The sequence below is a fragment of the Papio anubis genome, chromosome 14, assembly GCF_008728515.1.
Source record: "Papio anubis isolate 15944 chromosome 14, Panubis1.0, whole genome shotgun sequence".
In the NCBI taxonomy this organism is placed as follows: Eukaryota; Metazoa; Chordata; class Mammalia; order Primates; family Cercopithecidae; genus Papio; species Papio anubis.
Genome location: NC_044989.1, coordinates 7,172,760 through 7,200,720, shown reverse-complemented (window position 1 = coordinate 7,200,720; position 27,961 = coordinate 7,172,760). Strand labels below are relative to the sequence as shown.

The 27,961-nt window shown below is 42.5% G+C and overlaps 1 long non-coding RNA gene across 1 annotated transcript; it reads right to left on the bottom strand.

Moving 5' to 3' along the window:
- Nucleotides 1-1,570: 1,570 nt before the first annotated feature.
- Nucleotides 1,571-20,882, bottom strand: LOC116270238. Its single transcript, XR_004178173.1, has 3 exons — nucleotides 16,976-20,882; nucleotides 7,091-7,301; nucleotides 1,571-5,122 (listed from the first exon to the last, which is right to left on the bottom strand). It is a non-coding gene; the product is annotated as an uncharacterized LOC116270238 (long non-coding RNA).
- Nucleotides 20,883-27,961: the final 7,079 nt, after the last annotated feature.

Sequence of the window (27,961 nt, the reverse complement as noted above, 5' to 3'; positions counted from 1 at the left end):
TGAGAAGTCCCTGAAAATAGTCCCTGAACTTTTTAAATAATCATGCAAACAAGATCCAAAGAAATGTCACAAATATCTCTTAACTCCTTAAAAACAATTCCAGACACCTAGAATGGGCAAAGCAGTGTGCTAAGTCACCTTTCTCTTGAGATTGGTCACCAATAAATCGTGAAGGCGAGTGCCTGGGCCATTAAATATTGCCTCAGCCAGCCACCCTCTGCCATAATTTAACCACATTGTCCTGAGCTTGACCCTTCTGTCTTTATCTCTGTGCACCGGGGGCACCTTGCGGACTCTGACTTTAACTCTGGTACCCTTGCACCTGTTCTGCCACCTGCCCCTCCACCGGGTTACTGGTTCTCTGTTCCTGAATTGTGAGGCTGCCTTGGGGTGATTCTTTCTGTTTTATCTTCAGCTGCTATGGAGCATTTTCTCTCTCTCATTCATATGTGTGTGTGTTTACAAACACATACCTATATTTCTTGTATGCAATGTGAGTATATATATAATGGCATATAGATACATAAAAACATATATCAATATAGATAGGTATAAATATATATCAATAAAGATTTTTATTTCATGATGAATAAAAATATATATCATGTATATAATGTAAGTATGTATAATGGCATATAGATAGACACAAATATATATCAATAAAGATAGGTTATGTCCATGTTTGCTTTTTGTCTTCTGATAGTGGAAAAGGTATGACTTTCTGAGTCTATTTCTGTCAATTAGCAATTATCAAAAGGCATTTAGATGATTCAGCTATAACTGACTTCAAAATGCCAAATATGTTGCAGTCTGATTTCCCAATGCTTGAGAAATTGGGATGTGACAACAAACTGCCAGGACGATTGTCAGTTGCGCATGTCCTACTCTATGACAGCTGGACTTTGGTACTTCCCAGAAAAATACCAAAAGACATGGAGTCTGCAGAGGTCCTAGAATTCTTGGGGTGCTTAGTGCCTGACACAGTGCTTCTCAAAGTGTGGTGCCTGGACCAGCAGCATAAGCATCACCAGGGAACCTTTCAGAAATACAGACTCTGGGGCCCTACACCAGATCTACTAACACAGAAACTCTGGAGCTGGGCCTAGCAATATAATATCTGGCAAGATAAACTGTACCCACTAGGAGTTTGGGGAAAAAAAAAAAATATATATATATATATATATATATATAAATGATTCTGATGCATACTGATATGCATCTCTAAATGATACTGATATGCATCTCAAAATCTCTAAATGATTCTGATGCATACTGATATGGTTTGGCTGTGTCCCCACCCAAATCTCAACTTGAATTTATCTCCCAGAATTCCCACATGTTGTGGGAGGAACTCACGGGGAGGTAATTGAATCTTGGGGAATGGTCTTTCCTGTGCTATTCTCGTGATAGTGAATAAGTCTCATGAGATCTGATGGGTTTATCAGGGGTTTCCGCTTTTGTTTCTTCCTCATTCTCTCTTGCTGCCACCATGTAAGAAGTGCCTTCCACCTCCTGCCGTGATTCTGAGGCCTCCCTAGCCATGTGGAACTGTAAGTCCAATTAAACTTATTTTTCTTCCCAGTCTCAGATATGTATTTATCAGCAGCATGACAATGGACTAATACACATACTTAAGTGTGTGAGCCACTGTCCTAGTGCAATATTTGATACTAATCGTGCACCAATATTATCTATGATCAAAGAGAAGAAGTTTCCTGCACATCTATTTCACCAAGTAGCTATACAGGGGTAAGAGATAAGCTGAAACCAGGGGCATGGTTTTGAGCCAATTATGATATTGATTCCATGGCTAATCATCCACCCTATAGAGGCACCATATGGAATGCTGGGTCCATGTTTTTAAACAACATAAGGAGTGGATGATCCCAGGAGGGGGGCTCACTGGGAGGCTCTGTGGTGTCACAGGTTGCACCCAGTTGCCTTTATGGCTGTATCAGTGTTTACTGCCTGACGGAAGGGCTGCTTGGGAAAAGAGTCAGAACTGGAAGTCTGTAGGATGCAGAGCCTTCTGCATGTATGCCCCCTGGTTCTCACTGGCTCCCATGACCCTGTGAGGTGGCAGAACAGTAGCAGCCATCTCTTATTCCATACTCCATTGACTTTCGTAATTGGCTGATATAAAAATGAAGGCAAATCTAGGTTGCTATCAGAACCTCCCCCATCTTCCCACCCCCACCATCACCAGGCTGACAGCTTCCAAACCAGCATTGGCTTTGGAGAGCTGTTGACTTCAGGGGTGTATTGGTCCATGCTCTCATTACTACAAGTAACTACCTGAAACTTGGTAATTAATAAAGAAAATAGGTTTAATTGACTCGCAGTTCCACAGGCTGTACAGGAAGCATGGCTGGGAGGCCTCAGGAAACTTACGATTATGGAGGAAGGTGAAGGGGAAGCAAACAGGTCTCACATGGTCAGAGCAGGAGAAAGAGAGGGGTGGCGGCAGTAGTGGGGGTTGTTACACACTTTTAAACAAACAGATCTCCTGGTAACTCTACCATGAGGCACACTAGAAGGATGGTGCTAAACCTTTAGAAACCACCCCCATGATCCAATCACCTCCCACCAGGTCTCATCTCCAACACTCAGAATCACCATTCAACACGAGATTTGGGTAGGGACACAGAACTAAACCATATCAAGGGTTAAGTAGGAAAAAACACATTTCCAATCAACATTAGATTCCTGAAGTCTCTAAACTTTCAAAAGGTAAACACCACTGAACTGGACTAGGGATTCCATTGCCAGCCACGAACACTCTTGCCCCTTGGGAACAGCACCCAAGGCAGGTAAACAGTGCATGCAGAGAATTATATCCAACTCAGAGGCTATGTATTAGTAAGGGTTCTCCAGAGGGAAAGACCCAATAGTATACATAGAGCGATATACAGGAAGAGACTTATGGGAACTGTCTAACATGATTATGGAGAACCAGGGTGTCTGGCAGAGTGGCTCAGTCCATGCCCAAAGGCCTCAGAATCAAGGAAGCTGATGGTGTAACTTTCAGTCAGCACTGAAATTCACTGGGAATTTCAGCAGAAGGGAAACTGTGGCACTGCTGCAGGTCCTGGAGTCCAAAGGCCAGAGAACTTGGGCTTCTGATGCCCAATAGCAGGAGGAAAAAGTCTGTTCCAGCTCCAGAAGAGAGAGAGAATTGATCTTTCCTCTGCTGTTTCGATCTATTCAGGCCTCAGCCAATCCGAGGCCCACCCACATGGGGTGAGTGCAGATCTTCCCCTGTCCACTGATTCCAATGCCAATCACTCCTGGAAATGCACTCAAAGACACACCCAGAAATAATGCCCCACCAGTTTTCTGGCATCCCTTAGCCCAGTAAAATGCTCCCCTAAAATTGATCATCACAGAGTGAGTGTGAAGAATAAGTGATAGAAAGGGCCTAAGAAAAATGTTGCCATTGTCGTAGCTCAATGTTTTCTTCCCTCTACTTAAAACTTTGGCGACCAGGACATAAAGGAGGTATAAACTCAAATCATTTCCAAATATATTCTCACATGCTGCTAGTGTCTGGCTCTCAGAATCACTCACCTATTTGTTCATTTATCTACCTGTTTGTCCCCTGCTATCCTCTATGCTATCAGCCGTCTCAAAAGTGTGGGCCAGCCTCTGCCATGTGCATGAGAGGCCTGCAGGACAGAGGCACCCAGGAAAGGCTCCTCTCCCACTCCCACACCTCTTTCCCTTAATAGTTCATCCTTCCACCTTCCACCCCGATGCTGAGAATTTATCTTACCTTTTTCTGTACTCAGCCATTTAGATCTCTAATGAAGATGGAATTTATTATAATAAACTTTTAAAGACACGTATTGTATACCTATTTATTTCCTACTAGAATCCAATAGTCTCTCTTTCTCTCTCCTTATTTCTGTCTCCTTTGTCTTTCTGTCTTCCTCCACTCACTCTCTCCTCACTCTTTCTCTCTCTCTACTTCTCACTCCTCCATCTCTGTCTCCCTCACCTGCTCTCTCTCTCTCTCTCTCTCTCTCTCTCTCTCTCTCCTTCCTTCCTCTGCCTGCTCCACAGCATTTAATAGAGTGCTCTGGATCTAGCAGGCCCTCAATTTCTGTGGTTATAATGTGGATTAGAAAACCAAAAAATGAGGCTGTCCTTCTTGCCTGAATAAAATGGTTGGAAAAGTATAAGTGGGAAGTCTCTTAAGTTGGCTCTTCCTCTTTCCTACGCATTGTTTGCAATTATTGTCTATAGTCCATTTATCAAAAAACTCTACCTATTGTATAGCTTCAGCTTTAAGTCCAAAGTGCTGCATTAAAAAAAAATAATAAAACACATGTATATTTAAAGTAAATGCATAGAGATGGATCCAGAAGTTGCAAAGATTATTGACAACAAACTCTGAAGTTGGAGCAGTTTCAAGAAACCCCAAATGCCTGTAGTTTCTCCCTCCGCATGTTCAGTAAAGTCCTGAAATGGAGTAGTCACATAGTTCGGTTAATTGAATAAGTGCTTTTTCGACCAGTCAATGAAAGACTGATAACAACAGACAGTTTGGCAGTGGTGGTGGACTAGGTTGTATTTGCTTGAAACAAACAAATGTAGACCTTTATGGAGTGGAAACAGAGTTCACTCTGGTGCCTTTCAGGACAACGTTTCTGATGGTTAAGTTTCCCCAGGGAAGAAACTTTAGGGCACAGCCACATTTCTGCTTTATCTGCTGAAAGCGGTCACCTTATGTCCACAAGTTTTTTTTCTCCTGAGGTTGGGCACAGCAGATGCTGGATAAATCAAGACAAACCCCACGTTTTACACCCCTCAACTCCCACCCAATGTGCCAGCCCAGCAGAAACATGTGCAGTTTCCGAATAGCACCATGAATTTGCACATATGGTTTTGACGTCCTAACATATTTTTGTCTCCTTTATTTGACTATCTCTTACTTGGTTTTTAGGATCTGGTGGAGAAGGCCTTCCCTTCAGGAAGCCTTCCGGCACAGCGCCCACCCCAGCCGCAGTCCCCAGCACCTCTCATAGCTGCTGTCACGCTCCCTGTGTCTTCTTGCCTTTGTGTCCATCCAACTGGACAGGGAACTCCATGAGGCCAGAGAGTGTCTCCCAGCATTATATCCCTGGAGATATATATATGTATATATTTTATTTTTAATTGAGGTAAAATACACAAAACGTAAAATTTATCATCTTAACCATTGTCAAGTGTACAGTTCAGTAGTGGTAAATGTGTTCAGGTTGTTGTGTCATCAATCTCCAGAATCTTTTTTAACTTTTCAAATTTGAAACTCTGCACCCATGAAACCACAGCTCTCCATTTCTCCCTTCCCCCGGCGCTGGAAACCATCATTCTATTTTTTTTATCTCTAGGTACCTCATGTAAGTGGAATCCTATCGTATCTGACTTTCGGGACTGGCTTATTTCACTTAGTAATGCCTTCCAGTTTCACCCGTGTTGTAGCATGAGTCGGAATGATCTTCCTTTTTAAGGCTGAATGACTATTCTATGTATATATCACATTTTTTCATTCGTGAGTCAGTGGGCATTTTTTGGCTATTATAAGTGATGCTGTTATGAACACTCACCTCCTGAATGTTGGAGGTGAGACCTGGTGGGAGGCGATTGGATCATGGGAGTGGTTTCTAAAGGTTTAGCACCATCCCTCTATATGTTGTGGACAAATACCTATTCAAAATTCTTATTTCAATTCTTTTGGATATGTCCTCAGAAATGGAATTGCTGGATTCTATTTTCAAATTTTGAGGAACCTCCATACTGTTTCCTGTAGAGGCTGCAGCATTTGACATTCCCACCAACAGCACCTGAATATTCCCATTTCTCCATGTTCTTGTCAACAGTCATTACTTTCTTTTTTTCTTTGGAGTAGCTAACCTAATGGGTGTGAGGTAGTATATCTGGCAAATTTTCAGTGAATGATAAACACGGACCAAAAAAAACAGGGATTGCAAATTTACTTCTGATGATATTGAAGTGGCTATTTTCAGTATGGATGGGAGGAGACCAAAATATGTGCACACAGACAGCTTCTCATTCTCCTTTAGTGGTTTCCAGACCTGGTGCTCACATTTGAGAGATTCATGTTGCTTCAAACCCTAACAAACTTAGGTGAGATATGAGACCTGCTCTTCTGATTATTGCAATGGCAAGACATGAGACCAGAGACTGCCTGACTGCCTCACATAGTGCTCTCTGCCAATCTGCCCTCTCTCCTGTCATTCATTCATCCTTGGTGCTTTGTGTGAAGGTCCCTGCCCACTGTGATTTCATGAACTGAGGGGACCTAGCTGAAAAGTGAAAGTTAGGATCAGACCGGAACAGTCAGAATTCACAATTCACTCCACTTATCCTAAAAATACCTTCCCTCAATATTGCATCTTCCTCCAAAACTACTGCACAACCTCCTCTCTTCTCCATATTTTTTCTGGATAATTGAGATGATGAACAAACACTAGTTGAGTTTATCATGGACAAGGCAATACTCCAATAAGTCTGCATATATTAACATACTTACCGTTTATGAGAACGTACAAAATAGGTTATCACCAGCGTTATCATCATTGTTTTATAGATGAGGAAACTGGAACACAGGGAAGTTACGTAACTTGCTCAAGATCACAGTGAAAAGTTGGCAAAGCCAAAATTCAAACACAGGCAGCCTGGATTGAGAGTTGGCCATCTTAATCCCAACACTGCTGATAAAATACTTTTACACTATTTCATTCATACCCTTCTCTTCTTTACCAAAATTACTAAAAGAATAGTTTTCATTTGTTTCTTTCATTTTTTCTTCTCTGTTTACTCTTCATTCCACCACATACAGCTGTACCCTCTACTCCTGCTCCGTGTGTCTCCCATGATCCTCTGGGCCCCACCCACCAGCCCTGGGCCTCACCACCTTCATTTCTGACCATTAACTCACAGTCAATACACCAGAGTTGGAAAAGTGGGAAATTTGAGGAAAATTTTTCCCTAAACCTTCTGCTTGTTCTATACCCTCTCTCTAAGCATGGTGACACTGTCCATGCACCTAACCCTAGCCAGACATCTGAGCCTCATCCTCTCTCACCTCATTTTGATGATGTCAGGACTAAGACTGATGAATTTTAAGTTGGTGAATGTAACTGTCACCTTTCTATTTTAGTTTTGCACTCTTTTTCTCTCCACTTTAGAGCAAACTGAAATTTAGCAGCATTTTGAAGGCAGCCGTGGACCAGCACTGTCTGCCCCACTGTTCTTCAGCAGACACAGGCATTAATCCAGACCCTGAGATTGCCATCCTGTGAGAACATACAAAGGAAGACATTCAGTGAAGATGCACCCTCTTCCAGAGGTGCCCCAAAAGGGCAGACCATGGCAGCCTCATCTTTCTGGTTTTGAACTAGGTCCCTCTACTTGAGGGAAGTGCAATGGAATAGAGACAGCACCTCCCTGGGCAGCAGGGAAGCTGGCTCTAAGCCCTACGCTGGTGCCATGACCAGCTGCCTACCTGATGCCCCTAATCTTCGGTTCCCTCCTCCGTGAATTGCCGGCATTAACTCTCCTGAATGCTGCACCACAGGCTGCAGCTAAGCACTCTGTGAGTTTCAAGGAGAACTCAGGGGTGAGGGGGTCCTTTCTCCTTGACAGAATCTGCAGACTGTGGTCACAGTTTCCTAGCAACCATCTCCATCAGGTGGGAGTCACAACACCACACATATCAGGCGGAAGAGTGGATTTTCCTTTCTCGTTTTCCTATGGTTGGTCTTAATAAAGAGGGAAACCAAAGAACGCATGGGAGTTTTCCTGAGGTATTTCTTCTGCTGATGAAGACGTGGCTTTCCTGTGTCCCCAGTGTCCCCTCATGCACCTCTTGGGACACGTAGATTAAGAAGTGGAAGACATGGACTTTCTGGGCCCTGGGGTCACCCTGCAGGAGATGCCTTCATACCCTGTTTTACATTCCTCTTGTGTCCACCAGGCCCAATCCTATTCAATGCTGCTTGGGTCACCTCAGATTAAGTCACTGGTACAAATAGAATTTTGTCCCCCCAAAATTCATATGTTGAAGCCCTAACCCGCAATGTGATGTTAGTTAGAGGCAGGGCTTTGGGAGGATCATTAGGTTGAGGTGAGGTTATGAGGGTAAGGTTCCCATGATGGGATTAGTGCCCTTATGAGAAAAAGCTCTCTCCATCTCTTTCTCTTTCTCTCTCTCTCTTTCTCTGCAGATGCACCAAGCAAAGTTCATGTGAACACACACAATATGATGTCTGTTTACGAGACAGGAAGAGATGCTTCGCCAGAGCGTGACCTTGCTGACACCATGATCTTGGACTTCCAGTCTCCAGAACTGTGAGCAAATACGTTTCTGTTGCTTACGCCAACAGAAGTGTGGAATTTTACTATGGCAGCCCTAGCTGACTGAGACAGTCACCATCCAATGTGAAAGTCCTTGCGTTTTCCTGTGAAGTCTCCACATGTGCATGCCGAGTTCCTGAGAACAGACCCTGTCTTATATGTGGCTCTAGTCACAGGCAATCCTGAGTACCTGTTCTGTGTTAGCCACTGTGCTAGAGGGTACTGAGATGCATCCTGCCTCACAGAATCCAGAGGAGATAGCTATGCATACTAAGAACTAGAATGATATACAGAATGCCAGGCAACCTCCACTATATATGGTGTGAAGGGCCTGATTCTTAGAACTTCTTTATCAGGTTTGCTTTACTGATTGTAAAACAATCTAGAATATCAGTGTAGAAAATAAAAAAAAAAGAAAAAGAAAAAGAGTTTAGAGGAATAGAATTCGCCCAAGACATAATTAGAGGACACAGTCTCCAAGACCTCTCTTACTTCTGACATGAACCTCAAGGTTGGGGAGGGATCCACAAACTACCCTCAGTTTTGAAAATTTGCTAGAAGGGCTCACAGAACAGTTACACCCATGGCTTTGGTTTATTGCAGGGAAAGGATACAGATTAAAATCAGCCAGAGGAAGAGATGCTTAGGGCAGAGTCTGAGAGGGTTTCAAACAGAAGCTTCCATGGCCCTCTCCCTTTGAAGTGAGTTCACCTCACCCTCCTGGCATCGATGTGTGGTGACAGGCAAGGAGTGCTGTCAACCAGGAAAGCTCTCCTGAGTGTCTCTATTCAGTCTTCCTGGAGCTCTAGTCTGTAGGATTGAATGAACCACTTGAGGTGGTGATTGTTTCGTCCCTGAATCACTGGCTCTGGATGACTCTTATCAAAATTGATGAAGGGGACCATAGGGGGTTGGGGAATTTTTGTAATAAGCTGGAGGCGGGCATAAATTGCCATTTAAGCCTCACTCCCAGGCTGAGTCAAGAAAAGTTATTTTCAAGTGTGTATCTATGCTAGGCTGTAGAGTAAATTCAATAGGCCAGAGAAAGAACAATTATTTCTTAGAAGTCAAGTATTCATGAAGTAGGCATAAAATAAAACTATTCAACTAAGTGCTTTGGATACATAGTAAAAAAAAATAGATATAAAATATTTTGAATCTAAGCAAGTCAAGACGTTATGTGACTCAGATGATGGTCTGCTTGTGACAATAGTTGCCAAAGCATCTATTGTGTTGGAACCACTCAACATCAGCTAAAAGAAAGCCGAGACATTTGATGTCGCATCTAGAGATCTTTTTGATCTGATCTTGGCCTGTTTTCCGTGGGGGCAGAATGCTTTCTCTCACCTCCTTTGCCTTTGCACATGATTTTCAATCTATCTGAAAGGAAATGTGAGCCAATACTACCGCTATCAAAATCTTTTCGCCTTACGAGCACCATGTCTTCTCAAGCATTGGCTTGAGCCTCACCCCATGTATAAAGCCATCCTTCACTCTTCCAGGTGTAGTCTCAGGACATTGACTTCCACAGCTGTTCCTCACCTACCTTCCCCAGTCTCCACAGAACCACCACCACCACCACCACTTCCACCACCACCACCACCTCCACCACCTCCACCACCACCACCACCTCCTCCACCACCACCACCACCTCCTCCACCACAACCTCCACCAACACCACCACCACCACCTCCACCACCACAACCACCACCACCACCACCTCCACCACCACCACCACCCACCACCCATCACCACCCACCACCATCTCCACCACCACCACCACCTCCACCACCACCACCACCACCCACCACCCCACCCACCACCACCACCACCACCACCACCACCACCACCACCACCAATCTCCACCACCACCAACACCCACCACCACCACACCACACCCTCCACCACCTCCACCACCACCACCACCACCTCCACCACAAACCCACCACCACCCACCACCACCACCACCACCTCCACCTCCCCCACCCACCACCTCCACCACCACCACCTCCTCCACCAACACCTCCACCAACACCACCACCACCACCACCTCCACCAACACCACCACTACCACCACCTCCTCCACTACAACCTCCACCAACACCACCACCTCCACCACCACCACCATCACCACCTCCACCACCACCACCACCACCACCACCATAGGCAGCTCCAATGTCATGGCTTTCCTGAAGCCTGTGCAGTGTCTCTAGATGGCACCCCTGCTGCGCTTCCTCCCCATGCTCCTTTTGAGAGAGATGTCCATACTCCCACATGTAGCAGAGTTTATATAGAGGCTTATACTCACTCCACTGCCAGACTGCAATCCTTGAGAAGAAACACAGATGCTTGATTGATTGTTGTATGCCTACAATGATCAGCATCTAATAAAAAAAAAACTACCATTGGTAGAAGGATAGAAAAGAATAGAGCAACTCTGGAAGAATATAGGTTGAGTAAGTATGCGTTGGGTGAGCAATGTAATTCTATTAACGAGGATACATTTTACCACTATTTACATACAGGCTATTGTACTCTGCTGGAACTCTCATTGCATTAGTTTCCTAAGGGCTGCCATAACAAAGTACTACATCCTCGGTGGCGTAAAACCACTGGAATTGTTCCTGTCACAGTGTTGGAGGCTAGAAGTCAAGTCAGGGCACTGGCAGGGTGATACTCCCTCGGAAATCTCTAAGGGAATCTTCCTTGTCTCTTCCAGCTTCCCTTGGCTTGCGATGCACAACTCAAATCTCAGCTTCTATCCCCACGTAGCTGTCTTCACATAGTCTTCACTCTGTGGACACCTGCCTTCACGTTTTCTCCTTCTTATAAAGACACTTGTTCTGTTGGATTCGGGGCCCATCTCACTCCAGGATGACTCCATGTTAACTTAACTAATTACATCTGTAACATGATGTAGTTTCCAAATAAGGTTGCATTTTGAGTTTCTGGGGTTAAGACTTCCACATATATTTTTGGACGACAAGATTTAGCCCATAACACTGGTTTTACCCTTGCATGGACAGGGTGATTTATACTTTCTTGCAGTGTCTATGTAACTTGAAGCCTTAATTCATTAAGATTAGTGTGATTTTATTTTGTTACTCTTTTTTCATCCACTCATTTTCCTTTGTCACTTGAAAAAATATATATATTTTAAAGTTGAGACCGCAGCCAAAGCTGTAGGCAGAGCCTGATTCTGATGGCCCTCTGGCCCTTCAGATGGGCAGTTTCTCAGTGGCAATGACAAGAAACCCAGGCAGCCGCACACACACACATGCCACATGGCTTTGCAAATGAGTGGTAGAGGCAGGAATATCTTCAAAGCATATGGAAAGCAGGGAGATGAGGAGGTGCGCTGGAGCCAGGACAGTGACGAGCTTCGCAGGGCTCTGGCGTGCAGGGGAGGGGACAAAAATAACCAGCAAATCCCTTCTCTGCGGAGAACCACCAGTGAAGAGGATCGACAGACAAGTGACGGGAGGAAACAGGACGTGAATCTGGGCTTGCAAACCGGACAGGTTGTGGCTCCAGATGGCAAAAAAGGAAGAAAAGGAACCATGAGCAACAACAACAGTTTTATTCAGTTTGAACATTTACAAAGTTTTCTTTAATTATTACTCCCTTCTGGGACTCCAGCTGCACAAAGAGTTGAGGGCAGACGCACCAGGGAGGCCGGCTAAGCCAGGAGCTGGTGGCACAGCATCTACGGAGCCCGGCCAGCTCAGGACATGAGTGGGCAGGAAGCTCTTGATTGTGTTTTCCAAGGGACTCAGGTGACAGGCTGTCAGAACGTGTGGCTTGGGTTTCTCTCCCTCAAGGCACAAGTGCTTTGAGCTGTGCTGAGCAGACAGCTGGGCTGGGAGTGGTGTGTCTCACTCCTGGTCAGTCACTGCCCCTGGGGGCATCTGCGTGAACGGCTGCCTGGCAGGATTTTCCAGGCCTCTGGCAAAGAGCCAGAATATACACAGGGCCGAAGAAGCCAGGCATGCTGGATGGGAGTGTGGAGAAAGCAAGAGTGGATGTTTTCAAAATATTCCTCTACAAAGACAGAAACTCCCAGGCAAATGTCAGTTCCTCACCTGCAGTTGAGTGTGTGTGTGTTTGAAAGGTAGGACTGCGCCCTGCCGGAAGTACAGGGGGTGGAGGCTGTGGAATGCAGCCTGAGCCTCGCTAATCTCTGCTCAGAGCCCAGGACAGCTGCTGCTGCTGTCAGCGCCTGGGTCTTCTCATATGCCCCGCAGGTTCCAGCCCTCTGGAGAGAGAGGTCTGAGGTACGCACACACAGAGGGCAAGGGTGCTATCTGCTCGCACAAAAAGCACATTTACCATCACCCAAAAAGTGCATCCCCGGACAGGCCTGGACTGCTCTCCTTTCAGTTGAGACCATGACAAGTCACGTTCACAGGGGTGGATGCCAACAGATTCTAACCCAAGCATGAGAGTCCCTCTTTTCCTCCCAGCTCTCCAGTCACCCTGCATAATTTCCAAAGGAATGGGAACTCATCAGCTTTTTCTCTGCAAATGAGGGCATCCTCATGCCATTAACTGATTTCTACACTAGCAGTTTGGTAAATGGATGGCAAACACAACTTCCTCTCATGTTGTTTTCTTTAAGCATTTATAGAGTCAATTTAAACAGCCCAATATATATAACAACAAATTTTCCAGATCTATTTTACTATAGAGAATAAAATATAATAATAATAATGTTATATAACATATAATATTAAATAATAATATAATATTATTATTAGAATATAGATAATAAAATATTATTATTGTATTATTTTTGCTGAATATGGGGGAATCCAATAGCTGCAAGGACAGTGTGGACCTGTAGAAATGTAACTGAGCTGGGTGTCAGGAGATTTAGATTTAAATTCTTGTTCTCTCATGGGGTGATGGTGGGACCATGTTCAATGGCTTGCCCCTTTGATGCCTCTGTCTTCTCAATTTTAACATGAAATCTCAAGCATAGAGTTGCTTTGATGGCCAAATAAATGCACAGAGGGAAAATAAAAGTCTTTGACTTGATTAAAATGTTGCACCACAAACAGTAGAGATGTATGGTGTTTCTTGGTACACATCTGTGTGCATTCCTCTGCAGGGCTGCCCATCTTTGCTGCATAATATTTCTCTATGACATGAAATTCTTTTAGACTCCAGATAATTATACCTTGCTTTAATTGAGTATTTTTATTTGAGAGATCAAAATCTTCAGTGCCGTAATGAAATTGTTTTCTTTGTCCTTACAGAATGTTTCTTTCTCCTATGCATGCCCCATTGCATATAGAGGTGTTGTAGACTCTGAGCTCCTTGAAGATATGGTCCAGTTTTAGCATGATCTGTTTCCGCATTTCCCAAAACAGGGCTGGATACAGTAAGAACCCAGTGATTATTTGTTACAGCAAACACAATGAGAGCCAGGCACCCTAGGTGTGAACTCAACAAACCTGTGGATGTGAAGTTGATGTTGTCAGTCACCAAATAATCTCTGAGAAACACAGAGTACAGAGTCAGCATAGCAGACTCCAAGGGTAGGGCCTGAGTCCCACTAATCTCAAGGCCAGGGTGGTGGAGTGATCAGTTGTGGGTAGGTGTCATCCGACAGGTGGAGTGGGAGCCTGGAAGAGAGGCAGAGTGCCCTGCCAGATGGGTCTTTGACTGAAAGCCATGCTGATTCTGATGACAGTTTTTGGTGATTTTGGATAAATCTCTTGGTCCATCAGGGAAGACATTCCAGGTGAAGAGAATACCCAGAAAAAATTAGAGAATGGTCGTTTCTGATGACAACATACGGAAGCCAATTTGCAGGAGTGAAAAATACTGGCGATAAAGAAGTATGTCACCTTCCAGCAGTATCTTCTCCACTGAGCAGGGAAGACCACTCAAGGCTCAAATTGTGAAATGATGTGAGTTTTCAGAGGTTGTACCAATTCCCTAATGAGAACACACCAAAACCACCACTTCAGCAATGGGTCTTTCTCTCTTTCAGCTAAAAAATATTATTGAAATTTCCAAAAAGACAGTGTAAGGGGCAAAAGCATTTTGGATGTTATCATATCAAAGGTTGCAGCAGATTCAAGGAACAACAGGGAAGTCTCACGTGCACCATCCAGAGGCCCATGCCCTGAAAGCTTCAACCAACTGTGGTTTCATAGAGAAAATGGAGAAATGCTCACTCCAAGGTCGGCTTCGATGAGCCTGACATTGAAAAAGATACACATGCTGGCTGCCTTGGATGGCAGCTAGGACTACTCCATTTATTCCAGGGCAACTAGAGTGTGGTCTGGAGGCCCAGATGTCCCTTGTCTCTCACACACTCTGGAGTCTCAAGCCCTGTTGACCACCCGGCCTTTGTATTGGACTCCTTTTGTCTCTTCCCTTGGTCTGCAGGCTCAGCAGGGCTGCTCAGAAAGCCCTCTCAAGACTATGTTAAGTAAATCGAAATCCCATCATCTTACAGTCTCTCAAAATAATGACTGTGTTCTACAGACCAACATGTGGGTGACTTAGATGCTTCACTGTCAGCCATAGACTGATGGAAGGTTAGAACTTCTTGTCCTCACTTTGCACAATGGGCAGCAGAGGTCTTGAAGGGAAGGGACACACCAGGGTCACACAGGGAATGGGAGGCAAGGCAGGGACTCGAGGCCTGGCTTACAGCTCCCAACCCAGTGACTTCAGCACCAGATGGTTGCCAGGCACTGAGCATGGTGAGTTCACTGGCAATGAAACAGCATCCCAGGAAAGGCTTCCAAGTATTATAACTAATTAAAGGTTTGCATGAAGTTGGGTGGTTGGCATTGAGCTGCTCATGCTTTTGACATTTGTCCAGATTAAAAATAATCCACCATTCATTGTATCAGAGATCTTCCAGGTGCCCTCAGTTCTCTAAAGTGATTCCAGCCTTGGTCTCCCTTTTGCTAAACTAGTACTGTTTTGGCCCAAAGTGAAACTCGGCAAATAAGGCAATTGGAACAGATTGGGATTGCAAGGCAGTTTTTCTTTTGGATTCTTTCTCTTCCTGCCACCTTCTCTTCCTCTCTTCTTTCCCTGTGTTGCTTTCCTTTAGTTTGTTACAATCAGAGAGACTGAGGCTCTTCAGAAATTCAGAATTCTGTCCAGTGGAAATACTGGCATGAACACAAGACTCATTCATTAATTCAATTTGGCATCCAGATGATCAGTTATTCTTTTATTCTTCAAGTCAATAAACAGGCACTGAGCACTAACTCTGAGTAAAGTGTTGCTCTAAGAACCAGAGATACAAAAGGGTGTAGGGCCTGGCTTAGGCTAGACTCTAGAAAATAGAGTCTGAGGCAATGTTTGCATGCTATTTCAATCCCAGATAAGCCAGAATGAAGGAACAGGGCATTGACAAGAGACGAAGGGCAAATACAAAGTGGGCATTACCCAGCTGACCACTGCTTCCCAGAGACTCATCATGGTTCTGGGCATCCCACGGGACATCTCTGGGCAAAAGGTACAGTAACACCACACCTGGGAGGCATTCGACAGGAAGAGTAGAGAAAGGTGCCTCCTGGCTCTCCCCAGGCTCTTGGACCCCATGAGTCACAGTTTGTCTTTTAGGATGTCAGCTCCCCTGAACCTCTGGGCTAGGCCACCTGAGTCCTTGGGCAGCTACTGAGAAAGTGGAATCTTATTCCCTAGATATGGCCATTCTTCTGATTCCAGGATCCAGCAGCTATCTGGGGGCATGAAAGACAGGTGAGGCCTGGAGAATCGAAGGTCACAGGTTCACAAAGTCGAACACTGGTCCTGAAAGGCTTCAGGGTCAGTGTGGGAGAATGAGAAATAGCAACAGTAAACTACTACGTACTAAAGCACCAGCCATGTATAAGGCACTGTGATAAACACTCTGTATGAATTATTTGATTTAATGTTCACCAAAAATAACAGGTGATTTTTACAAATATGCACATTAGAAAACTAAAACATATAATACTGATGACTTATCCGGGCCAGGTAGCTGGCAAGCTATAGAGCTGACAGTCACATGCACAGGAGCTGTGGTTACTTCCCAGGTTTCCTCCCAGTTATTGCCACAAGGCAATGCCAGTGCTTTCTTAGGGCCCTGTTAGTGTCTTCAGGCGTTAACCCTGAAGGCTGTGGTCTTGGAGGCTGTGTGGCAAAAGCATGGGTGGTGGCTTCCTCTAGAGCTGCAGGTGCCATGGTCCCCATCACCCCTTGGTGCATACTTCAAACTTGCTCTGACAATGCAGGGAGTGAGGGCGACTAGTGGTAATACTAGAGGGTTTTCTCTAGAAATTGAAAACAAGAAAATGTATTTATACTCTACAAATTCAACACTTAGTGCAGAATAGTAGAGACTTTAGCTCGGTGTTGAGTTTCTGAAGGATCTCCACGTAGATAGGGAAATTTTTCTTCACCAGGGTTCAGAACAAGTTGAGAACTAAAAGAAAATAATGGCAGGTAGAAGCCAAGATAAGCCCTCGATCACTGTGGTGTCTATGTTGACAGACATAGGCAGTGTGAGACCCCAAGGATCCTGCTAGGAAGTGTGATGCCAGGTTTAGGCATTTAACTACCATCCCCCATGGAAGCATAGATCATAGCCTCCCCATACCGGAAGACATCCAGAAAAAGCAGCTCCAAGCCATCCTCCCAGGAGCTGCGGAATAAGAGCGAGAAATGAGACCCAGAGGCTAGGAAATCCCTTCCCCTGGAAACCATTCCTGTATAACAATAGGCTAAGCCAGGTTAAAGGGACTACAGAACTCCCAAGCCATCTAAACTTGACGGAAGCCTATTTATAGCACAAGCGTGGATAAGGGGCATCTGTGAGGGGAGACTCCCAGGGGTGAATGTGAACACATTCCATTTGTAGAGCACCTGCCATGGGCCAGGCCCTGAGCCAGTTGCTTTCTCCAGACCATGTCTGATCTTCGCACACTCTAGAGGTGGGTATTACCACGATTCTCATTTTACAGGTGAGGAGCTGAGCCTCACAGATGAAGTTAAGTGTGTGAAGACCACATGGGTAGGGGGACTTAATCCCAAGCCTGGGTGGCTTTCTATGGTCGTGGTTTCACATGTCTGAATTGCTGGTGCCTATCCAAGCAGTCCCAGAGGAGGACTGTGCCCCTGCCTAGATAGAGGCCAGTTGCAAGATAGAAGCCCCCAGTGGTTTCAGCCTGATGCCGAGGACAATTTTTTCCTTTACTACATCTCTCTGCTTGGGCTACATTCTCCACAAGGAGCCCTCTGATTATGATTTGGCTCCCATGGAGCTTTTCTATAGGGAGGGATTGTGATAGTCTCACAGGAGTGCCTGTATCTGGTCTTTCTAACAGATGCAGCTCCCCCTGCAAATTAATAAATCATGATTCTGGTTATGGCCACTGGTCTCTGGGGGATTGGTTTGTCTTGATCAGCATGCCTGAGTCTAGTTAACCCTGGGGTCCTCAGTAGACAAGTTCACAGACCTGGAGGCCAAACGCTGGCAGAGCCAGTGGGATTTCAGGGGACCTGGAAGCTCCCATAGACATCTCCTTTAAAATCAGTCCCACCTTCACCTTCAGACGTCCACCCACTGTGCCAAAGCACCCAGGCCATCTCCTTTTCATTTTACAACTGCTTTATGGCTGTAATAAAAGAAAACAGAGATTTATTTAGGCTGTATAGTGTGGTCATGTCATGTATTCTCAAATACAAAACACACACACGCACACACACACACAAGGTGGCAGGCACTGTGCCACGTTATTACAATCTAGAGATGACAAAGACAGAGCCCCTGCCTTGAAAAGTCATACAAGTTAGTACAGCAAACTGCATGAAACGGATCATCATAACACCACTTAGCAGGTAAAAGGAGCTTTACAGGAGAAGTAGGGCGGTTTCCAGGAGAAGAAGGTGCAGTGGGGGAAACAGTGTTGCAGACAGAGGCAACACAGGAGCAAAAGCCTGGGGTGATCAATCCCACCTGCACATTTGTAAGGCCTCGGGTATGCGGTGGGGCATGGGAGTAGACAAAGAAAGTCTGCATGAACCTCTGGGCCTCACCATCTGGTTCCAGGAGCTCTGAATTTCTGTAGAAAGGCGAACAAGAAGTGCTATTGGTTCTTTGCGGCTCAGAGGCACTACCAATTGTGACTGTCTTTGGCCTTGACCTGTTCCTAGAGCCAGCATGTTCCTTAAGTTATTCCACGCATTTCCAGTCTCCATTTGACTTCCCAGAGTGGGAAAAGGTTTGCCCCCGTTGATGAGCTGGTCAGTAGCGGAGCTGAGACCAAGGTCTGCCTTCTTGTCCAGGGATAGTTATTTTGTGATTCCGTCCATTAGATGGACTCTGCTGGCTCTGGTGCTTCGATCTTGGCAGTAGAGCATTTCTGCGTGCTCTCTGGTAGCACTCATCACAACGTGTGAATGCTGGTAACTTCTCGTTGTGTTTTCCATGTTTTACTCATCCTTCGTATACTTTACTCAGTGTTGCATCAAGCCCAGAGGAGGTGTTTTAAAGTGTTTGATACACAAATGAATAAATGCAGCATCAAAATAGTGCTATTGCAAAACTGAGAATAAAGCAGATTAAAAAGAAAAAAACTGTCAGGAAGATGACAGTCTCATTATAACCTGCATTATTTTAACTGGCAAGAACGACCGAGGTGTCAAAGTACTGCACGACGTTGCTGACACATTGATTTGACTTTCATTCTGACCCTCAGAGCCCTCACTCATTTTGTATCAGTCCTCTCACTGTTTGTGCACTACACATTCCACTTCCTCCTGCTTCCATTAATTAACACGTCTGGGTTTGGCCACAAGCTACTCTCCTGAGGAACACTGTGGAATGCATTCATCACTCCCTGCCTCTAGCTTGTGCTCCTTATCTATCTGAAACCGTGTTGATCTATTTCTCCTTGCAACCCCAAAACACGCGTTGTTTTCACCTGTCATTGTCTGTTCTGCTTCACTTACACACGTCGTTCATTAATCGACTGGGATGTTTACTTCGTCATAATAAATGGAGCCTGTGGTAGCCTATTGTCGCTATTGGGAGTCCATAGCAAAGAGTTAGAAGTTTGTAGAGGTTAGTGACTCTCAAACAATGAGTCTTCAGATTATAATGCCCTCAAGGCGGGGGCTTGCAGGGAGGCTGCTTGTATTCCTGGGCCTTTTTGTTCTTGATCATTTTGTTATTAAGAAAACTAAGATCTGGATATTAAGTTTATGAATGGTTCAAGCTCAAGGTCATTGATTAGGGTTTTTCATCTGCAAACTTTACCAGGATGTCCTGTGGGTCTCCCTCATTGCCAAAGATCTGATTCCTTAGATAATGGAAGCAGAGGGACAGGGAGAAAAGGACTGTTTCTCTTGGATTTCAGGAATGACTTCATGGTAAAGCTTATGCATTATTTCAATGTAAAATCCTTGGAAGGCACCAGGTTCCTACCGTAGCGGTGAGAATGATAGCACCAGGTAATCACTACTCTCCAGGAGATTTGCCTCAGGGACAGTAGGGCAGAGAGAAGGAGGCCCAATCAGTCTGAGGGATCCAGGAAAGGATGTTCTGGCGCTTGGGCTGATCCCTAAAGGGGAAATGAGCTTTGACAGGAAGGTACTAAGGTCAGGGTGACAACAAGCACCCATGATTTTCCAAGCATGGGCGAGGATGGCGTATGCTTGGAAAATCAAGGAGTTCTGATTTTCTGGTAACAAAGGACACAGGGTCAGAGGGGATGTCATGAGCCATACAGATGAGAAAGTCCACATCCCACACCTTGAGTCTGGATTTTATTCTGAAGGCTAAGGGTGGTCCAGAAAGCATTAAAATGTGTGTATGTGTGTCTTACGGGGGTGGGAAATAATGCATTCTGATATCTGAGCCAAAAAGTGCAATCAGGCACCTGTGGGAAGTAGATTGGAAGGCTTTCAGATGGTGGCAGAGGCCAGTTGGGTGGGAGTCCTGAGAATAAGGACTCTGCCAGCCATCTTGCAATCTATGGGACCCCTCTTCCCAGCAGAGCTTACAAACCAAGGAACCCCTGTTGACTGCTCCCAGTCCTGTCAGAGGTGCAGACCCCAGGGGAAGCTGTCTGAGGCCCGAACTCCCTCTCATCAATCGCCTGGGAGGCTCATCCAGGCACTCCAGAAGGCAACTTCTTCCTGTCCAGCTCCTTCCTGCAAAATGCATTCAAAGTCCCCTGCAACTGGACTAGATACATTCATTGGTGTAGACCCAAAGTTCTCATGTTCCTGGCCCCAAACTCAGTATCCTGCTCTCTCCTTCAGCTCTTTAACCTCCAGGCTCACCTCCTGATCCTTCAGAACAGAGTCCAGAGGCTCTGTCTCTCAGTTCCTTTATTCCACTCAGATACACTGTGATCTTGTAAACTTGTGAATGTCTTCCCAGTTTCTTTGCAGTAGATTCAAAGATGAGCTGGGAGGAATGAGGGGATATCCCATTACCTTCCTTCCTCCCTCCCCCCTCACTCCCTTCCTTTCTTTCCTTGGTTTAATTATAAAGTGATATAGATAGATAGATAGATAGATAGATAGATAGATAGATAGATAGATATAGAGAGATATGTATATAGGCAGGTGATGGATAGATAGGAAAATACAATTGAAATGGGGTCTCATGCATGTACTCTCCAGATGGGAATGAGAATGATGTCAAAACATTTGAAGCAACCTGTGCCCTTCTTGACTCAGTCCCCTTTTTTGCAGTGAGGAGTTGGCCACTCTCCTCAACTGTGATTTTACCATCACTTCCTATTTAAAATAAGAATGACTTATTTCATAAAAGTGTGACTCTCTAAACAACATATTACCTTCTGAAACTTATATAACTGGAATTATGTAGTATTTGTTCTTCACAATGTTTTTTTTTTTTTTCCTTCATTCCACATTTCTATTAATGTTGATGTTATGTACCTATAATTCATTGATCTTTCCTGCTTTACATGGTGATTGCAGCCACGGTTTATTTTCTTCTTTGCTAAACATTGTCTGTGTTCCTTCAACGGACATTTGGGTGGTCTCCAGTCTCCTACAGGAAGCAGTTCTGCTGTGGACATTCATGAACCTGTCTCCATTCCTGCACAGGCTGTGTTGCATCATGACCTCAACAGTAGTGAGTATTCTGTGTACCAAACATACAGATATGAAAGGATTTTTTATTACTTTCACATATAAACCTTAAGCTATATGAGGTGTATTTGTGTGTAGAGTCTGAAATAGAAATCGACTTTTATGTTTCCATACAATTATACATCTTTTCTGGCTTCATTGATTGAAATTTTTGACCATTGATCTGTTTCTGGGTTCTTATTTTCTGTTCCACTCACCTATTTCTATCCTTCTGTACAAATGTTGTCTTTACACTGCTATATTTTTATGCATTAGAATGAGCTCTCAGTGAATTTAACTCTTTTTCAATATTTTTAATACCTTAATAATTTTTTTCATGAATAAGATGCATTTATTTAGTATCAGACTTATTTTTAGGTACTTTACTTTCCATCTTTTGGGTAATTTATTTCTGCAGTAGAAAAGTACAGTTGACCCTTACATAATGATTTCAAAGTCATCAGTCTTGCTATGCTCTTACAATAATGCTAATGATTTCTATATGAAGATATAGAAATGTGTGTTTTCTTTATGGAAAATCACAGCATCAGCAAATAATGACAATTTTTTTGACTTCCCAGTCTATCAATAATTTTTCTTGTCTTATTTCTTGGGCTGAAATATTTAGTACAACGTTGCATAGCAGTGTCCTGGTGAGCATCCTTGTCTTTTACTGAGTTCAGAGGAAATTATTTAACTTTCCTCTACTCAATGAAATATTCTAATATATTAAGGACGTTTTCTTCTTTTCCCATTTTACTAATCGTTTTTATCATAAGTGGATGGGATGGCAAATGTTAAGAAAATTCTCTACGTTTATTAAGATCATTTTTCTTTCTAAATGTGCTAATATTGTAAGTTGTGTTAATGGGTTTTTAAATGTTAAACTAAACCATGAATTTCTGGAATAAACCAAAATGATTCATTTTATATTATCTTTTCTATGCATTATTAGATTTGGTTTGTTAATATTTTCTAGATTTTTCCTACATATATTTAAAAATTAAATTTACTTGTAATATTTTTTCTTATACTAACTTGCCTAGTTTTGATATCAACGTCATACTATCTTTACAAACTTAATTGGAAAATATTCTTTCCTCTTTTACTCTTGGGGAAAGTTCACCTACAATTAGAATTATTTGTACCTAGGTTATTAGAGATTGCTTATCCAACTGTCTAGGCTTGTTATTTCCCTTCTGAAAATATTTTGAGCTACTAATTCATTTTCCTCGATGCTTAAAACTTATTAGAGGTTTATCCATTTTTATTAGGAAATTACATTGTAGCATTATTAATGTGACAATTGTATCTTGTTTTGCATTCATTTCTGGCCTTTTCTGTCTTTCCTTCTATTTTTTATATTTTTTAAATAATTCATTCTGTATACATTTGATGCTTAGCTTATTAATTTTTGAACTTTTTTCAAAAATATAATCATTTAAGTTTATTAACTCTTTTTAAAAATATTACGATGAATCCTCTAAGTTTGATATGTTTGATTTTTATCATTGTGCAGTTTTTTTAAATTAAAATTTATGATTTATTTCTTAACGTAAGGGTTGGTATAATACTGGATAACTTGACTGTGTTCCCTCCCAAAACCTGATAATCATATGGGCAATTGAGAGGCAACTGAGATTATAAAAATTCTTCAAATCCTTTTTCTTTAAGGTATATAAACAATAACACAGGGCTTAATGACATTTCAATGCCTCACTACTGTACATATTTTATATCCTAAATAAACAAACAAAAAAAGATATATGTAGGACAAAAGAAATGTCTTTGTTAATATAAAATATAAAATCTTTGAAGATATAAAATCTTCGATGTGAAAATTACTTGTGTTTTCTTTATAGTTCTTTAAAGGACTTTTGCTCACATTCTACCTTTAAGAACTTTCATTATTTCTAGGTTAAAGCATGACACATAGCTACTTAATGATAAAGCAAAGACTAGGATTCAGATATTTTCACTTCAATTCTTACTCTTTTGCAAAGGTTGATTTTCTCCTTATTCTCTACCAATTGTTATATTAGGACAGTGACCACTGAAATCCTCCTCATATTAATAAATTATTAACTTTTATCAGATAAGAGCCTAAGATGGATTTGTGCTACTCATTATGTTCTATATAATAACTGATATTTTAGTTTGCTTTTGCAATCATATCTTGCCACGGTAACTAATAACTGTAGACAACCCAAATCCGAGACTTTCTTCTCATGGTGCTTGAGGCTGATTCCCATGGACACACATTTCCAGCCCCATAGTATTTCTCATGCCACAGCACATTTGCCATATGAGTCTCTTCCTTTGAAATTATCTCTTTTTCCTCCAGTTTAAAATCACATTACCACATTGATTATGTCAATATTTAAATTCACTTGTACTGTTCAATGCCACCAACCGTATTAAAATGACAGATGAAAGAGGGGTTGCCAAATCAGCCTAATGTGTAATATCAGTATAGAAAACTAAAAAATATTTGTAGAATAGGATTTCATGCCCTGCGTCACTTTTCTTTCATTAATCATGCCCTGTGGGGCCATGTTGCCACACCTTCTAGGAATGTGCCAATAGTCTTAAACCCCTATGTCTTGGAAGAAGATCCTCTTCCAGAATTTAAGTACTCACAGACATCAATCTCGTATTTTTGGTTATTTTTATTTTTTTACTTTTTCTTTATTTATTTTTAGAGACAGGGTCTCACTCTGTCAATCAGGCTAGAATGCAGTGTTACCATCATCGTTCACCACAGCCTCAAACTCTTGGGCTCAAGTGGTCCTCCCATCTCAGCCTCCTGAGTAGCTGGGACTATAGGCACATGTTGCCATGCCTGGCTTGGGTATTTTCAGATTTTTTTTGAAACTTTTTAATTTCACTTCTCTCATCTTTTTTTTTATTTATTATTTTTTATTTTTTTATTTTTTTGAGGGAGTCTCTCTGTCGCCCAGGCTGGAGTGCCATGGCACAATCTCAGCTCACTGCACAATCTCGGCTCACTGCAACCTCCACCTCCCGGGTTCAAGCAATTCTCCTACCTCAGCCTCCTGAGTAGCTGGGATCACAGGCATGTGCCACCATGCCTGGCTAATTTTTAGTAGATATGGGGGTTTCACCATGTTGGTCAGTCTGGTCTCAAACTCCTGACCTCGTGATCTGCCTGCCTCTGCCTCCCAAAGTGCTGGGATTACAGGTGTGAGCCACAGCGCTGGGCCTCACATCTCTCATCTTAAATGTCAGGAGTGCAAAATCAGATAAACCTTTTTTTTACTTTCTGCCTGTAGTATTTTTTAAAATCTATTTTCCATTTATAATCTTCACATATTGATGAGAGCCTGCATAAAATTGTTACATCCATTGTTTGAAATAATATTAGGTTGGTGCAAAAGAGACTTTTTAGTGGCAAAAGCCACAATTACTTTTGCACCAATCTATAGTTGAAGATAGCTTTTCCATACAGAAATGTGGACTGTTTTATTGTGTGATTCTTTAATCTTACTAGAAGGAAACATTACCATCATAAGGCCCTCATTAGTTGCAAAATATCTGAATAAGAACACTGTTAGCATTTAAGATACCCTGACTTTGGATTTATAAAAATTCAGAGGTTATGTTTACTCAAATTCACCTTTATGCTACTAGTAATGTATGCAATAAACCTTAATGAAAGGTTAGGGAGAATTAAATACACAGTTGACCAGAAAGGGGAAAAGATCGAAGCCTGTTTCTAAACCTCTCATTGTTAAGAACTCCTCTATCTGTATTCAAGCTTTCTGAGATCCATATGGAGTATCTAGATGGAAATAATTTATTTCCACATTTCTGCTTTCTATCTTAATTTGCTTGATCATAACACCCACATTTACCAACAGCCATTTATTATCACAAAGTTATAACCATCCGGAGACTCTCCCAAACACAGAGGCCAAATCTTTGAAGGACAAATCCTCTCCTGAGATGACCAGGCCCTCCATTTTCTGTTTCAGTGCACTGACGTGCACGTCACTCACAGGAGATAATCTCAGGCTTGCTATTTGAAGGCTGCATGACTTTAGCCAAGTTTCTCAAATTATGTATGTCAGTTTCCTCAAGTCTGAAATGGGCATGATGCTGGTATCACTCCCTGACAGCTATTGTAAAGATTAAATAACAAAATTCATTGAAAGTGTGAAATAGAGTGTATTAGTCTGTTTTCACACTGCTATGAAGATACTACCCAAGACTAGAAAATTTATAAACAAATGAGATTTAATTGACTCACAGTTCTGCATGGCTGGGGTGCGGCTCAGGAAATTCACAATCATGGTAGAAGGGGAAGCAGGAATCTTCTTCACAAGGTGGCAGTAGAGATAGCATGTGAAGGAGGAACTGTTGAACACTTAGAAAGCCATCAGATCTCCTAAGAATTCACTCACTATCACGAGAACAACAGAGGGGGAACTGTCCCTATGATCCAATCACCTCCCTTCTTCAACATGTGGGGATTACAGGTCCCTCCCTGGACACTTGGGGATTACAATTCGAGATGAGATTTGGGTGGCGACAAAGAACCAAACCATATCATAGAGAGTGCATGGTAAATAACAATGTTTAACAAACGTCCATTGACTAAATGAAGTATGAATAAAAGAATAACATACTTTTATACATAACCTTTTTCTCTTCTGACAATGTTCTGATGCTCCTAGGAGGCTGTATAGTCCTACTCCATGGCATATTAGGCTACTGATGTACAAAGCAATAGCAGCAAGAATTTATAGACTGCCTCATTGGTTAGAAATTCTGGTTTAATCTTCATTCTTCATAATCAGGTAGAGGTTAAGAGGAATTTCATTTCATCCTTTATGAACTTGTCACCATACTTTATTGAGAAGTCTGTGAATGGAAAATGGAAACTCAGGGTGTTCCCAATATACATGTGTGTGCATTTTTAAATTACATGTAAGGCCGAGAGAACATTTTTAAATAATTATTTTCATAACTAAACTTCTTGCACTATAGATTCTATTCTTTATATTTGGGTAATTTAAAATCCAATTATCACTCGTATGTATCAAAATAACACATTTGATATTTATATTTATCACAGATCTGCCATTTAACACCTCCATGTTATGCTTGCATCTTCCCATGTTCACATTCCAAAATACAGTTGACAGCCCTGGGTTTTTTTTTTTTTTTTTCTGTTTTGTTGTGGGTATGGTACTCACATTGGGAAATAAGTGTGTTCAATAGAGTGTCAGTTTTCTGTACCATGTAGCTTCATCTACATGGCCGAGAATACAAAAGGTCCTTTATAATATCTTCACTGCTGTTATTAGTCTCCTACCAGTCATTTACAATATTCACTACCAAAGGATGGAACAGTTAGTATGATAAATTGACTGATGGTGTTTAACTGTTCTTTGTTCACTAATACCGAAGAAAATTTAAAAAGTATAAAACAGGGAGGGCCGGGGGGGAAGGAAGAGATCCTTCTCCAGAACTATCGCCACAAGCCAAAGAGGTACTTTTCCACAAAACCAGAAGACTTCATGCAATGAGATCCTCCTACTGAAGCCCAGTGAGCTGAGTAAGCAGTGGAGAGGCAACAGCCTCTGCCTTCAAAGAGCTTACAAACATGTTGACTCACTTTTGCCATTTGAATGTGTTGTTTTTATAACATCGCTTTCTACCAGAAATAGAGTAGACTCTTATAACAGAAGATAATAACTCTGATACATTTTTTTCTGTGTGGTTTGGACCATTCCATCATTTGGAGTTAGTGAATTTCAGATCAAATCTAGGTCCTTAGGAAGGCTGAGACTGAGTATTCAAGCTCAGACACGTTCTTATGTCATTTGAGGATTCAGGAAACCATAGGACATAACCAGAGAGGCAGGCTTGGTTTGGATCCATTACTGGCATTGCTTTGCAAAAATTAGTACTTTACTCATAATAGTAAAAGTAATCTTCTCTTGTTTAGCTCTTAAATCCCCAATATACTTTCACAGCTAGCTTCCTCTTTGTTTTTTTCTAAAGATGAAGGCTTGCTGTGTGATCAGATTCCAAGTAAGATATATGACTCTGATAATTCAGTGATGTTCACCTTTAAAATATGAATGGCCTCGTGGCCAAAACAGCTAACTGATGGTAAAGATGAGACTTGTAAAAAGATCTAAATCAAAATTACTGTAAATAAATACATCTCATACTCCCACAGAGCTGTCATGTCTAAACGGAGAAAGAAATATATAGTAAAAAGAGAGGACTGTTGTAAAGAAAGATGAGCCCTAAGGTATGCTGTTAATTTTCTCTCCCAAAGGACCACTACCTCTGCATGCATCCTTAAAGAAAATGATTGCCTAGACCCAGTCCTAAGACAATCTTTTGAATAACTCTGCTTCTCACCCTTTTGTCTTTACTCCTGTGGATTCTAAAAGAATGAGGTTGCCAGAAGCCTGACATATATAAGCAGGAGGTAAGTATA